General features: G+C 44.8%; 1 protein-coding gene across 7 annotated transcripts in view; it reads right to left on the bottom strand.

Annotated features, from left to right (window-relative positions):
• Positions 1 to 16,806, bottom strand: part of RNF152 (ring finger protein 152) — a 79,423-nt gene that overhangs the window by 8,428 nt on the left and 54,189 nt on the right. The gene's annotated exons all lie outside the window — the stretch shown is intronic.

Here is a 16,806-nt window from a genome sequence, read left to right as displayed (position 1 = left end):
CTAAACCCCAAACCCACGGCAACAAAAACCAGCAGTAGCATCGCCCCTTCAGGCAGCGGCATCACAAACGCACATAAAGACCACTTGTATCTTTCAGCCAATTCTAATTTCATTACTGTTTAGGCTTGCATCCGGCAACGGGACCCCAAGCAAATACTATTAACTCGCCAGTCGTAACCAAGTATTAAGTAGTGAAATGCTGTCAGAGAAGATGGTAGGCAGCCCCCCACCATAAAACAGTAACAGCAAAAACTGGGTTAGCCTCCTGGTCTCAAAAGGAGGCAGAGCAACTTAACCCGGGTTTGAAGAACCCACTAGTGTGCCAGTGTTTCAACGAAGGCTGCCCAACCCTGTTTCCTGTTGAAAGCACCCAAATTACGCGTCTCTGGATGGAGTCACGGTGACCCCGGAAGGAACGACCCAACCACTACTGCAGAAATAACTGCTAGTCCAAGAACCCCACCTGCCCCCAGAGCCATGAGCTAATGACACGGAAAAGCTCCTGCACGTGCTTCTTAAAAAGCAAACCTTTTTCTAACTTCCTTTGTGAAATTAAGAGGGTACTCCTTGCCAACAACATGACTGGTTAAAAATCAAAACTAAAAATGCAGAAAAAGCTGAAAGTAAAAAATAATCACTGGCAAAAATTCACAGTGACAGTCAAAAAGAGCGACGTATCGTAAAATATTTTAGCTGTAGTGAGAGTGCCTAAATGCAATTATTGAAAGTCAGATAGAGTACCGGCATTCAGGAAGTTTGTATCATAATCAACTGCGTCTTTATCCACTGATTCAAGAAATGTTTACTGAATAATGGAAATTTGCTAAGGGTAGGCCTTAAGTGTTGTCACTGGAAAAAAGATATATATTAGGTGATTGACAGGTTAATCAGTTAGATGGGGGTCTTTTCACAATGTGTATGTGTAGCAAATCACCACCATGCACACCTTAAATATCTTACAGTTTTGTCAATCATACCTCAATAAAGCTGAAAAAAGTAAAAGTAAAAAAATAAATATCTATAGAGCATCTATCATGCACAAAGCACAATGCTAGTAGCTACCGTAGGATATAAGGATAAATCAGATCCAAATCCTACTCTTAAGCAATTTAAGGTTACGTATGAATAAAAACATGAATAGATTCCCTCTTCCACTCATTTATTCATTCAAATCATTATTGAACATCTAACACATGTGAAGCATTATGGTATTTGTCTTTGTCCCTTGTAACTAAGACCTTATCACTGCCCGTAAGAGATTCCCAGCCTAGAGATAACCATTTATGTGTGTAAACAGTCGTAATATAAACACAAAGTGATGCATGCCCTAGGGGAGCTGGAGGAATCAGGAATGGCTCAATGAAAAATCTGGATTATAGAGAAGATATTTAGGCATGGGAAATCAGGGGACAGTTCATTTTCAGTGTGAGCAAAGGAAAGAGTGTGTGCAATTACAGAGTTATTTCTCAACCTGCAGCAACTGGCTAGAGGACTTTTTTCCTAATACTACAGTAACTTAAAAATGCCCACTCTGATTAGTCGGCAATCAAAAAGAACAAAATCTTGCCATTTGCGACTACGTGGATGGAACCAGAGGGTATTATGCTAAGCGAAATTAGTCAGAGAAAGACAAATATCATATGACTTCACTCATATGAGGAATTTAAAATACAAAACAGATGAACACAAAGGAAGGGAAGCAAAAATAATATAAAAACAGGGAGCAGGACAAAACAAGAGACTCTTAAATATAGAGAACAAACAGAGGCTTGCTGGAGGGGTTGTGGGGGGCGGGGGAAGGGCTAAATCGGTAAGAGGCATTAAGGAATCTACTCGTGAAATCATTGTTGCACCAGATGCTAACTACCTTGGATGCAAATTAAAAAATTAATTAGGGGCACCTGGGTGGCTCAGTCGGTTTGAGTGTCTGACTTCAGCTCAGGTCACGATCTCGCGGTCTGTGAGTTCGAGCTCCACGTCAGGCTCTGGGCTGCCAGCTCAGAGCCTGGAGCCTGCTTTGGATTCTGTGTCTCTCCCTCTGTCTGCCCCTCCCATGCTAATGTTCTGTCTCTCTCTGTCTCTCAATAATAAGTAAATGTTAAAAAATATTTTTTAATTAATTAACTACTTAAAAAAAAATCCCCACCCTGGGGTGCCTGGGTCTGTTAAATGTCCGACTTCGACTCAGGTCCTGATCTCCCAGTTGGTGGGTTTGAGCCCCAGGTCAGGGTCTGCACTGACAGTGTGGAGCCTGCTTGGGATTCTATCTCCCTTTCTCTCTGCCCCTCCTCCACTGGCGCTCTCTAAATTTTTTTTAAAAAGCCCACTCTAAGAGTTTTATAGTTTTAGCTGCTATGTTTAGGTCTCAGATATAGATGCCTTTGAAAGAAACAGAATGCACACAGAACCTGCAAGCACCCTCCCACTGGCCCAGCTGGGGAGCACAGTCCTGCAGGGAGAGGAGAGGGGAGCGTGAGCACAGCCACGCGCAAACCACAGACCACAGACCACAGACCGTGGACAGCCTGGAGCACCAGACCAAGGATGTGGGACTTTGTAGCGGGCAGTGGGAAAACACCAGAGGGTTATGAGTCTGAGAGTGATTCATTAGGTAGTCATATTCAGGATAGATTGGAAAGACCTGCTGGGAAGCTATTATAACATTAGACAAGAGGTAATGAGTAGTTGAAGGAAACAGTGGCAATTAGGATGAAGAGATGAGAAGTGCCGAGTGGTTCTAGAGAAGCCTGTGGGGAGCTGGCCGCGTATGGCAATGCAGGGCTGTGGTGGGAGAAGTCACAAGTGAAGTTTGAGAGGAGGGTGGCATCCTTAAGAGAAACAGGGATCCGAGAGAATGACCATGAGTTCTGTTTGGACCCTATTCCACTTGAGTGCGGGGAAGATATATGAAATAAATTTTTCAGGAAGATATGAAAGAGTCAAAAATAAATAAATAAGTAAAGCTGAGGCATGCCTGGGTGGGTGGCTCAGTCAGTTGAGCAGCCAACTCTCAACCTGATTTTGGCTCAGGTCCTGATCCCAGGACTGTGGGATCGAGCCCTGGGGTGGGCTCCATGTGGAACGTGGAGCCTGCTTAAGATTCTCTCTGCCCTTCTCCTCCTTTCACGTGCTCTAAAATAAAAAATAATAATCATAATCATAATCAAATCTTTTTTTAAAGTCTGAAAATGTGGGGCTGATATTGCAGACAAGGGTCAGGCTTAGACCTCAGAGACCCAGCTGATGGCCACAGAGAAGAACTGTCATCCAGAGAAAACAGAACAGAACAGAACAGAGAGATACCCTTGGGGAACACATAGCTAAGTCTGATCAAAAGGAAGAATTGGGACAGAAGTAGAAGGAAACCCATCAACATATCCCAGCACGTATTGCCGGCAAAAGAGGTCTGAGCAGCACAAGGTTATGGAGAGGGGACCTTAGGCGTTGGCGACCACAAAGGCATCAGTACTTTTGAGAGCATTTTCAGGGCAGTATCAGGGGCATACTGGACTCTGCAGGGTGCTAGTGTGTGAGTACTGGAGTCCCTTATGAGACGGTGTGAAGTGAGGGGGCAAGCTAGTAGCTTGGAGGGAGAGGAATCAAGAGACACTTTGCTTTGAGAACAGAGAGCACAGGAGGCAGGAGGACTCCAAGCCGGGCGGTCTGTGCTGCTCTGTCCAACACAGGGAGCACCAGCCACAGGTGCAGGTGAAGGTAGTGTGTGGCGTCACAAAGGGGCACGTCCACGGGCTGCTGCAGTGGGGGGTGAGGGATGCAAATCCCCACCATGTTAGCAGTTAGGGTAGAATCTGCTAATCTCATACACAAGGTACTGAATTTGTTTTTTCTTTGCATGCACACGTGAGCAGGGGAGGGGCAGAGAGGGAGGGAGAGAACCCCAAGCAGGCTCCACGCTGTCAGCGCAGAACGGGATGAGGGGCTCGAACTTACGAACCGTGAGATCGTGACCTGAGCCGAAACCAAGAGCCAGATGCTTAACAGACAGGGCCACCCAGGCGTCCCGTGCATTTATTTTTTTTCTTAAAGAACAAAAACAAGACACAGGGTTTGCTGGTGAACCTTGGCAAATGCTCTTATCTCTTCTTACCGTTAAAGCCCATGGACAGAGCTAAGGTCACAGTATTACAGACTATAGGGAGATGTGAATGTGTGCGCATGCAAAGGACTGACGGCTTTGAGCTATGGTGACAGAAATGACAACATCGGGGAGGGGTATGAGGAAAAGCACAGACTCCTGCAATTTTGTGAATTTGGAGACAGCTTTGCTTAACCATGGCCTTTAGGACAACCACCTTCAATATACATGGGGCTGGAACAAAAAGGTTTTCCTGACACCAAAATGAAAACAGTGACCACCAATTTATTAACCTTCCTTCTTGCCAAAGTATTTACCTTACTTCCATATAAAAACGTGGGAAGCAGCTTAGCAGAGGAGGAAGAACAGGGGCTTTGGCCTCAAGGAATCCTGGGTCAAATCCTTGCCCTATCACTATCAGCTGTGACACGAGAGCAGGTCATTTAACCTCTGGAAGCCTGCTTCTTCACTGACTAATGAGTTAAGACGGAGGTGTAGCTGAAGATCAAGTGAGTTGAAAGAGCTCGAGTACTGTGCTGTAGTGAAGGGTGCTGGTGCTCTCTCTCTGCCCCCTGACCCCAGACGCCTTCCAGTGCTGTGTGCCATCTGCCCAGAGAGCGCTTCCTGACTCTCAGAGAGCTGCCATTTTGAACAGCTTGGGAGGAGGCATGCCAGTGTTCGTGTTGGTAGTGCCCCAAGACCTGCCACACCATCATTTTTCAACAAAACCAACATGCAATTTTATTCATGAATTTATGTTCCAAGTAATGTTCACCTAATTGGTGTTGAGCTCCCTTAAAATTAGATTATACCACTGGATTTCCAACACTATCCAAGGAAGGCTAGGCCCTACAATGTAGGCTGAGCACAAGAACGGAATGGGGAAACAGTTCCAATTTACATGCCCAGCCACTCAAGCCATTTTGAAGGCCGCATCTCTGATTTATACATGGATTTGCTCTATGGTAGGCCAGCCTGTCTGCATTCCAGTGTATTTTCTGCAGCATAATTAGTAATAATGATGATTAGTTAGGTAAAGAGAAGAAAATTTATGAGGCTATGGACCGAAGCTAATGGCAAATCATCCCATTTCCCTTTCTTCAGAAACTGGAAAGGTGTGAGTCGACTACAGAAGAAAGGGAATGGAAACGAGGCCCACATAAGCTGGAAAATAAATTCAGAGCTCCTGGCCAAATGCATCACACACAAAGCACACACTGGCGGAAGCTTTAGAAACTGGAGTTTGATGTTTATTTCCTTAAAGGACCAAGATACACACTCAAATAAGACACTCATTACACTTAAAAGGAAAGTGCACTTTAGTGGAATGCGTTCAAACAGGTGTATATGGAAATATCCTGGAAGAATTTTTTTTTAACTTTTCCTTTTTTTAATTTTTTTTAAATGTTTTTATTTTATTTTTGAGAGAGAGAGAGAGAGAGAGAGAGAGAAAGCAGGAGTGGGGGAAGGACACAGAGAGAGGGAGACACAGAATCCGAAGCAGGCTCCAGGCTCTGAGCTGTCAGCACAGAGCCTGATGCGGGGCTCGAACCCACGAGCCGTGAGATCATGACCTGAGCCGAAGTTGGACGCTCAACCGACAGAGCCACCCAGGCGCCCCAACTAGAACAATTTTTAAACGTCACTACCATTTATTTTGAAAGACTCTAAAGATCAAAAATCAGATCACAAAAAGAGGAATAGCAGCTAAAGGTGAACATTCTCAAGAAAATTATGACTTATAAGATAGAACTTATTTTCAAACATATTTTCATAAAACAGTACTTAGTTTCATAAATGATGTCAGCAGTACAATATACAGATCAAAGGCCTTGAATAGTCATCGAATGCAATACTAGCTCATGCCCTGGTTTAAAATACTTTAAAAAAAATTTTTTTTCAACGTTTTTTATTTATTTTTGGGACAGAGAGAGACAGAGCATGAACGGGGGAGGGGCAGAGAGAGAGGGAGACACAGAATCGGAAACAGGCTCCAGGCTCTGAGCCGTCAGCCCAGAGCCTGACGCGGGGCTCGAACTCACGGACCGCGAGATCGTGACCTGGCTGAAGTCGGACGCTTAACCGACTGCGCCACCCAGGCGCCCCTAAAATACTTTTAAAAATGAATTGAGATTTGTGTAAATAGAGGGAGGTGCAATTTGGGGTGGGGGTGGGGATGCCCAAAACTAAAGGGTTGTGTATGTTGCTGTCGTCTGGGGGCAGTGGATAGCTGATGCTTTACAACATTGATCCATCCATTTTCACAAAATAAAATTTCCTCATTTTTAAAAACAACTGTATAATTTTAAGCACCTTTATAAAAGGTGTGGGTATGATAAAGCCCTACCATGAATTTAGTGGGTGGTAAAACAGCAAAGGTCTCCAATACTGAATTTTTATAGTCCCAGTTGCTGTTAGAAGTTCAGGTATATAAGGATAAATAAGCCGATGAAGTAAGTAATGCAGATAGTTTTATTCTGCTTGCACTCTTAAGACTCTTCATTCATTCTGATTTAGATTTGTGGCTGTGACATGGGACGCCTGGGGGGTTTAGTCAGTTAAGCGTCCGACTTCAGCTTAGGTCATGATCTTGGACTTTGTGAGTTCCAGCTCTGCATCCGGCTCTGTGCTAGTGGCTCAGAGCCTGGAGCCTGCTTTGGATTCTATGTCTCCCTCTCTCTCTGCTCCTCCCCCACTTGCATTCTGTCTCTCTCTCTCTCTCTCAAAAAGATAAATAAACATGAAAAAAAATGTTCAGGTTTGTGGCCGTGACATTAATTGGGAAGCCTCCCTCAGAACTGTGGCATGAACTGACAGTGATTACATCTGGCTGACCTTGAGCTGTCCCATCTGATGAACTCCATGAGGACCTTAAATTCAGTGGTTATGCTGAAAAAAAGTCAAAGTCAAAGATTAAACTAGACACTGTCCTGCTTCGCTTACTCTTTTGAAAGAGCATGTCTTTCTCATGCAGATAATTCACTTCATTCTTTGAGAAAATGTAAGTATTTGAAATGGGATTAAATAAAATAAATACAATTCCATTTAATTTGGTATTTCAGCTGGCAAGACCACTTAGTTACATTGGATCTTCACAAACACTCTCATCAGGGGCAAGAATGGGAATGGCCTGGCGGTGACAGATGTGTCACTGACTTTTCGTCCTCTGACAGCCGAGAGCAATCCTTTCAGGACACAGTTGCCCAATACATGCAGACTCCCACTGGTGTAACTATCTCTGATTTAATGGAGAAGGCAGTGGATTCTGGGACTCTGACAAATTTTAGATGAGAACTCCATCAACCCAAACTCAAATATCTGCATTGCTTCCTCCTCTGACCATCCTTGGTCTGCTGTATTTAACGATGTAAGGAATCTAGAAAGTGAACACTGTCACTTATGAGTCTTGGGTGACCAGAAGGATGCAGCAGGGAATGATCTGGAGCCAGACTGGTCTGGGTGGCAGAGGCAGGCAGGGTGGGCCAGAGGTACCGTGGCTAGGCAGGCAGAGGGCAGCAGGTTAGCCAGAATGCCGGGGTCAGCCCCTGGGACTGCTGCAGTCCACATGGACCAGGCCACGGGACAGATGCCAGGTCTGTCCTCTGAAAATGCACACAACCAAGCAGCTGAGATGGAACCACAGTCTGCAGAGATGTTGTTCACCCTGGCACATCTCATTTACGCAGAAGTTAGAAGAAAGATGAACGAATCTGACCCATCCATCATCCGGCAATGCGTATTTAAAATCAAAGTATATTGGAATCAAAACATTTTAGGAATTAAAGCCAAATTTCAGAATGGCCATCAGTGATAATAACCATTGGTTTGTGTTTCTTCCCATTGCTATCAAACACTCCTTGATTGCTCTTAGGGGTCAGGAGGTGAGGATTTTAGCTCTAATTCTACCCTAATCAGATGGGTTACCTTAAGCAAGTCAGCTCTCCACGAGCTGCAGTGTTTTCACCTAAGAGGGCACTAGACTAGATGATCCCCAAAGTACCTTCTAGCAAACCTAGTTGTACCACCTGAACACACTCACACTGCTGGGTTTCCAATGGCCTGACAGAGTTGTCAGGCTGTTTATTCTGTGCTTATAATACCTGGCAGATAATTTGTAAATATCGTGTTAATGATCTTGTAAGAATGCACATCTAAGTGAGAGAGCGGCCATCTCAATAAATGGGAGGCAACTTATGTTAGAAATTTCTTCTTTTGTGCCTCTGCTTTAACGAATGAGTCTAACTAGAGCTAGCACGCTAACAGAAACAACCACAACTTCAATTTGTAGCAACAATCCAAAGAATAACCATCTTATGTCTCATCAATAACCTTCTTAGATAAGTAAGATACCGCTATTACCCAAACTTGCTATCGGGTGAAGGTGGGCCCCAGCTTTCCCTTGAAAAGAATTCTGCACAGCTGTCCCCCTCACACAGAGGCTAACGCTGGCATAAATCAGACACTCTGCCTCACCTTTGCTTGTTCTGATCACCAAGTAATGGTCAAGGAAAAGTTGCAGACACTCATAAACACAGAGAAGAGATATAAAGACCTGTCATGGGATTCCCCAGGCTCCCTGGAGAGAAGGGATAATAAAAGATGCCATCAGACAGACAGGCAGGCAGAACAAAGGGAAAATGATCAATTACCCCAACTTCTAGAATTCTGAGTACAGCTGAAGGAACCGACAAGTCAGGCATACAAGTAAAGCCAAAGAAATGAAAAACAAACAAAAATCTGAAGCCTTCTCAATGGCTGGTCATCTACTAAGGCAAAACATTTCAGCAAATATTTATTGGGAACCCAGCGTGTACCAAGCATTACCCAAGGCACTGGGACACTATGGCAAACTAGAACCTTTGCCCTCAGGGAGCCTGGATGTGCACCTGAGGGAAGAGCTACGGAGAGAGATCCACAGGGGTGGGGGGGGAGGGCAGACAGAGCACTGAAAAGAGATGCTTATCAAGTGATCGTAGTGTTCAACGGATCATGCACAGGGCTTAGACAGAACTACCAAACAAAGAACTATCACTACCTGTTAGTGATAGTGTTAGATAGATAGTGATAGATAGATAGATAGATAGATAGATAGATAGATAGATAGATAGATAGATATAGATAGATAGCGATAGTGTTAGATATTGTTAGAGCCAGAGAGGCTGCTGGAACTGAAGGAGGCTACCAGCTGGCCCTCTGTTCTTTCTACTCCAATGACACTGGAGAACAGAAGAGTCAGAGGGAAGGACACCAACATTTCCTTTTAGGATTAAGCATCACATCAGATTCATGTGGGCATCACCCCAGACAGCAGTGTGGGCTCTGAGCCTCCAGGCCTCAAGAGAAGCAGGGATTTGAGGTGGCACCTCAAGGCAGTTTAGAGACAGCCTATTAGGTCATCACTGGGGAGGAGGGTCTGAGCGCTTAGAGTTGTGCATTAAGGACCATGAGGCTCTAAGTAGGCAAGCTCCTTGGAGAGCCAAGGCCCCTCTCTGCTGTGGGTCCCCACGGCCCCTGCTCTTCTCATGCGGGGTACAGGGGACCCCTGAAGGCCCCAGACAGACTTCCTATGTATATATTTCCATCTCCAAAATGTGAGTCACACATGTGCATTGCATGCTTCTTTTCTTGCCCAACCACCAATGCCAGCACAAACTGAAGCCTTCAGGCAATTTGTTTTTCAAAGTGTTCCCAATACATTTTATCTATATCAGGGACCCACAACCTTCTTTTATAAGGAGGTAGATAGGTGGGGCGCCTGGGTGGCTCAGTTGGTTAAGCGTTTACTTCGGCTCATGATCTCACAGTTCATGGGTTCAAGCCCTGCCTTAGGCTCTGCACTGACAGCTCGGAGCCTGGAGCCTGCTTCGGATTCTGTGTCTCCCTCTCTCTGTACCCCTCCACTGCTCACGCTCTGTCTCTGTCTCTCAAAAAATGAATAAACATTAAAAAAAAAAAAAGAGGTAGATAGGTATCTAAGGCTTTTAGGCTTTGCGGGTCATACAGGCTCATTCACAAATCCTGAACTCTGCAGTCAAGGTTGTGGAAGCAGTCATAGACAACAGACAAGGAACAGTGCCTTTATAAAAACAGGCTGAAGCTGGATTTGGCCAACAGGCCATGGTTTGCTGACCCCAGATCTCCATCATTCCTCCTCAGCCCTGCCCTTCATCCCCTAAACTCAGTATATTACTCCACAGACACCCATCCTCGCGTCAGCTTCCTGCTCTAACATTCGTTGTCTCACCTCGTTCCTGTCAAGCTACAGAAGGCAAAATATTTTCATAGTTATTCAGGGGAGACAATAAGAAAACATCAGCTTTATAGAAGCAATGCCTTTTCAAATGACTGTTCGCAAAAACAGGAAGAAAGAGAGGTGAGCAAAGAATACAGACAATTTCCATCAGTCACCCGTCCCAACAAGTACTAAGACCACTCATGAGAGCATAAAGGTAGGGTTCCAGACTTCCTTCACACTTAGAAATACAGATCTAGTACTTCAACAAAATGGGCAAGAACTCTAGAATTCATCGTGACCGCTCCAGATTAAAGATGACCCCTAACTGGGTGGAACTCCAGAGACACGATGGTAATGCCACTTGACTGTCTAACTGTGGACACAATCCTCTGTTCGTCTCCACAGGTATGGCAGGCCAAGAAATAGCTGGACAAATTGATTTTTTATTTTTATTTTTTATAAAAATTTTTTATGTTTATTTACTTTTGAGAGAGAGACAGAGTGTGAGCGGGGGGAGGGGCAGAGAGAGAGGGAGACACAGAATCCTAAGCAGGCTCCAGGCTCCGAGCTGTCAGCAGCATAGAGCCCGATGCGGGGTCTGAACCCACGAACGGTGAGATCAGGACCTGAGCCGAAGTCGGATATTCAACCGACTGAGCCACCTAGGCACCCCTTAACAAATTTAGATCTGGCTGGGTGAATCTCAGCTTTACGCTGTAGCATCTTATGGTCGTTCACCTTTATCAAGAAGGAACATTGGGTAAATTTCCCAGACACGCAAAGAATTCCTTCCAGGTGCCACGGAACATGTATGATGATGACAGCTCCACTCATCTGAGGTGCCCTAAGGCTAGAAAGGTACAGGACAGGAAAGTCTTGGCTCAACCAAAAAATAAAAAATAAAAAAATCTAACTATTGGGACTCATCTACTTTTACATATTTAAAAAATATATATTTCTTAAATTTCTTCAGATTACCCAGAAAGCATTCTATATTAAACATTTGGAAGGTTCAGCACATGAAAAACCTGGTGGGTTTATGGCTATCTCTTTAAATAAATCTATTCAGAAGCCATTCATAAGATTATTCTCTTTGAGCAGAGTGCGTTTATGGCTGCGGTCTCTCTACCCTGCCATCAATTTCGATGATTCATGGCATAAGTTAAGTCTCAAACCGAAGTTGCTAAGGATTCCTAAAGGCATCAGCACTAAACGAAACCCAGGAAGCAGAATGGGGCGGGGGGGGGGACGGGGGGAGTCAGCTGTCAGCCTGCGTGCTACATTTCTGCTTTTTCTGACATTCAGCTGCAGCAATTCAATGAGACTTGATTTTCCACTTAAGCAAGGTAGGAAGAAAAAAGTACACCCCTCCCCCAAACTGGATATTGAATGGTAGGGCAACCAAATGCCACCGTTCATTAACCCATCCTTCCCAACCAAACAAGAAATCCAAAAGATTTCTCCTTTGCTTTCTTAGATTTCTACGTCAACACTGAAGTAATATTTGACAATAAAATGCACGTATTTTAAGCGTGCAGTTCAAGGAGTTTTGACAACTGTACACAGCTGCGTGACCACTATGCCAGTCAAGCTCTTTCCGTCACCCCAGACGGTCCCTTTGTGCCTCAGTCCATCCCCCCGTCCCCATCCCTGCTCCATCTTTGACTTTGTTTCCAAATTTAAAAGCTGATCTGTAGGTGTAGGTTTAGGGGGAGCGGTAATATTCTGAGTGTACTTTCAGATGACCAAGGACCGTGCTTTGGGGAAGAAGGTGTTGAATCAGCTTCCTATTCCCCAGAGACAACCATAGAGTAGCAAACAGTACTCTGAAGGCACGCGCTGAGTACAAGGCAGTACAAGGCACTCTTCTGGGTTTGGGGGACCCAAAGAGAAAAAGACGGGTCCCTTCCCGCAACGATGACCATGCGAATAACCGCAGCGCAGTGTGGTCTGGGCTTACGGTAGGGGATAGGATGGCAAGGGAAGCAGCAGCACCTGTGTCTGTCTGGGGACGCCCGGGAAGCTTTTTCAGGAAAAGGTGGCATTTTAACTTCAAGGATGAGGACACGGCATACGCGACAGCACCGAGTCCTAGACGAGGCAGTACCAGCAGTTAGGAGCAGTGATCAGAACCTGTGGCCTCCAGCGGTACCCAAATTATGTCTGTAAAAGGTGATAATAACAGCGCCTACCTCAGAGGTTGTTCAGATTAACGCATGTAAAACACTTAGAACAGCGCCTGACACCCTGGTGGCCCCTCCTGGCATGACGACTATCTGATGAGGATGACAAGAGGAGGCCTAAACAGAGCCCGAAAGACGGGGAGGTGGTGTGGTCTGAGCAGTGTGTTGACCAATCGGTCACTTAAGCACAGCCCTTCCCTCCTCCATGCTCCGAGCCCAACAGAAAGGCAGATAAAGAAACAGGTGGGACTGAAAATACTGCCTTGGCTACAGTCAAGCGAGACTGGAGGAAGCGGGCTGGGCCCCAAAGCCAAAATGGCACTTCCTGTTTCTTTGCATTCTGGTCCCGGAACACAGCAGCTGTCCCTGCAGGCTGGGAAGGGCCAGGTCACTAGGTGGCAGTAGGAACAGAGACCAAAACATGCCCCAAAGAGGGCAAATAAGTCAGCGAGAGAGGGAGGGGAAGAGGAAGGGAATGGGGAAGGAAAGAAAGCAAACCACAGCGGGGGGGGGGGGGGGGGGGGGGGGGCCTTCCCCTCCTCCTTCCAAATCCTCAGGAGCCGCACATCTTATTCTAATGGAATTCGATTCCATTCCAAGGAATGGAAACATGGCTGCTCCCCTTCCTGTTACTGAGTTTGCATTTTATCCCGTGAGTGACAGGGCTGGTGAAGACTTCACTGCGGAGGAATATCACAATCATAACTGCATTGCCTTTTTTTCTTTTTAACCATTTTAAAGTATATAACTCAGTGGCATTCAGGGCAGTCATAATGGTGGGTAACCATCATCACTGTTTCCAGAACTTTCCCATCATCCCAAACAGAAACTCTTGTAGGGGCCAAGGGCTGGCCACCCCAAGATGGGCCACTTTGACATGAAGAAGATTATTATGAGTTAAAAGCAATCCAGGGGCGCCTGAGTGGCTCGGTCAGTTGACTCAAGAGTCGTCTGACTCTTGGTTTCAGCTCAGGTCATGATCCCACTGGTTCACGGGATCGAGTCCCACGTCGGGCTCCACACTGAGAGAGCGAAGTCTGCTTGGGATTCTTTCTCTCCATCTCTCTCTCTGCCTCTCCCCTGCTCACTTTCTCTCTCTCTCTCTCAAAATAAATAAGTACACTTAAAAACAAAACCAAACAATCCAAACCCAACAGATTCAGGAAATGCTCTTCACCTCCCTGTCGATTGCCTGCTTGTACCAAGAAGAGAGCTGTTAACAGAGTCCTCTTTACCTAAGAAACTTATCTCCTTATCAGAGCAACCTTTGTGTTGCAAACATCTCCTCTACCTCCCCACTAATGGTCTTTCTTCTAGGTCTAATAGGAATTTCTTCCTCCCTGACACTCTGTACTCTAGAACAGTAACTCCCCACTTCCCCTTCCCCACAGCCCCTGGTAACCTCTGTGCTGCTTTTGTTTCTCAATGAATTTGCCTATTCGAGGTGCTTCATATAAGTGGAATCGTATCGCTGTCCATTTGTGTCTGGCCTATGTCACTAGGCATGTTTTCAAGGTTCACCCATGTTGTGGCACGTTCTCAGAGTTTCATTCCTTTTAATGGCTGAGTAATATTCCGTCGTGCATTAGTTGGTACAGCTCCTTGGGCAGCAGTTTGGGGAATGAATTGGGAGGGGTTCAAGTGAAGGGGGTGGTCATGGCTGGAAGGCAATCAGGGGGGATGGAGGGAAGGGGGAAGAGCAATTGAAGAGGACTTGAGGCTGCTTAGAATTAGATAGAGAGGAGAGGGAGTGTCAGGCAGCCCTCCTGCTCAACTGTAGACCCCAACAGTTAAAACCAGAAATAGACAAGACAGCTGAACTCATGCTCTAGCTGAAATCCACTGTGTTCATTTCTTACCGCATTTTCTTGAGGCACCGACCAAGCTGTCTCACAATGACTGTAACATTCTAATCGCCAGGCCAGAAAAGCCCAGATAGCAAGGTAATGTCTAGAAGACCACACCCCACATGCCTCCTTCCCTGCCTGTGATCACGTGCTGAATACATACCAACCCCCACCTGTGATCATAGCTCCCTGCCTGCTCTCTTGCGCATATCTTCCTGAACTTCTCCTATAAAGTCCCAATGGACATCTTGCCGGCATAGAGGTCAATTGTTATGGCTTGAGCCTGCTGCCTCCCCAGGCTGATAGCACCTGAAATACATTTCTCCCTTTCTCTTTTCCAAACCCTCATCTCGTGAGTTATTGGCTTCTCTCTCAACAAGTTTATCCAAATTTGCTTGGCAACAGTGTTGGCCAACCCAGCCAGGAGCTACGCTCTTGATCCGTCTGGCCCCCTTGAGTTCCCCAGGATGAGCGGCTGACCACAGCAGCACCAGGGCTCATGCATACGTTTCCGAGTTAGTGACTATGATAAGACCATTTGGTAACACAGAGTGGGGGAGGGAAAGATCCCCAGGTTTCTGGTTCAGCCTACTGGATAGAGGTCAGACTTCTGAGGAGGGCTGCTTCTTGAAATGTGGCACAGGGTCTGAGGGTTATAGAAATGGCCAATACATTGTGAATTTTGAAAATTTTTAACTGCTCAAGTCATGACTTCTATGTGAAATTTAGACAACCACTGGGAAACCAGCATTACTGCATAATTTTATTTATATGAAGTTATATTTCACAAGTCAATTATTAGACAATGAAGAAATGGGTATTTTCATTAGTGGGTCTTCTAGAAAAAACAGGGGAGAAGAGACTGAACCACAAATGTCTAACTTCACAAAGATTAAAACTTAGCAGTATTCAAATTCTTCTCTCTGAAAAGGCAAAGTAAAATACTTGTATGAGGTTCTATGGTGCCGGGCTAGAGTGGTTTATTAGGTCACCACATTGTCCAATAACAACTGTCACCAGGCTCCAAGCCATTTTTTGCCTTGTAAATTCCTTTCTCTCTAAACCCTGGCTTGATTACCAACTCCGTGCAAGGAAATGCTCAGATTCACCATCTCTCTCTTGCTTACTCAGTTTTGAGTTCCCCCCTCCTCTTCAAACAGACACATCTTTACAGATTACTAAAGCTTGCCAAGCCCAGTAGACGGTATACAGCGGGCACTCGTTTATGAAATAACACCCAGATAATGGGGCACCTGGGTGGCTCAGTCGGTTAAGCGTCCGACTTCGGCTCAGGTCACGATCTCGCGGTCCGCGGGTTCGAGCCCCGCGTCGGGCTCTGGGCTGATGGCTTAGAGCCTGGAGCCTGCTTCCGATTCTGTGTTTCCCTCTCTCTCTGCCCCTCCCCCGTTCATGCTGTGTCTCTCTCTGTCTGAAAAATAAATAAACGTTAAAAAAAATTTAAATAAAAAAAGAAATAACACCCAGATAAAAGAGCACACCTGCTCCTCACTCTCTTATTATCTCAATAAGAAGACTATTCAACTTCCCCAGGGAGCTGGGCAGCTCAGTTGGTTAAGCACCTGACTCTTGATTTCAGCTCAGGTCATGATCAAACGGTTCGTGGGTTTGAGCCCCGAATGGGGCTTTGCACTGACAGTGCGGAACCTGCTTGGGATTCTGTCCTCCTCTCTCTCTGCCCCTCCCCTGCTTGTACTCTTTTTCTCTCTCTTTCAAAATAAATAAACTTAAAAAAAAAAAAAAAGGATATTCAAGCAGCCCCAAACTAAAATGTGAGGTTATGGATTATCCAAATTTTTACAGCCAAGACCACACACAAAGTATTTAAGCTTCAAGGGGGAAAAAAAAATCAAGCAATCATGCTTACCCTGCTCTCACCAAGTACCCTTGAAGCAAAAAGACACTGTAAAAATACAATTTCTGAGTTTGTTAGAAGGCGGTGATTCATGTTATCAAAAAACTTTACATGTAAATGACTTCTATAAAAAAATATTTTCTTGTTAAATGTTAAAGCTTAAAGATCAAATAGGAAATTTAGTTCCAAAACATTTTCTTAATTATGTAACCTTTTCAGAATGTGAATACATATTCTAAATATAGTATGTACTTGTAAGGATATATATGTGTCATGATCTATAAGAATATTTATGTATAGGCTACATAAAAATCCGATTCATTTTTTTTGAAACTCAAAGACACAATTCCTAATTCTTAAACTAGTTTTATTACAGAGTTATTGTAATTATTACAATAATTAAAATCAAATTGTTGTAATAATTATTACAATAATAAAACCAAATATATTCAATTTTAGGGGAAGTAAAATATTGTCACATTTTTAAACTATTGACAGTCATTTAAACATCTGAATTCATCAGTAATGATCAGCACAATAATTTTTAACTAATGCAAAAGGATACTTTTTGG

This window comes from Neofelis nebulosa, chromosome 11, assembly GCF_028018385.1.
Source record: "Neofelis nebulosa isolate mNeoNeb1 chromosome 11, mNeoNeb1.pri, whole genome shotgun sequence".
NCBI lineage: Eukaryota > Metazoa > Chordata > Mammalia > Carnivora > Felidae > Neofelis > Neofelis nebulosa.
The sequence above is the reverse complement of the archived record's forward strand: the minus strand, read 5'-3'. Positions and strand labels throughout refer to the sequence as shown.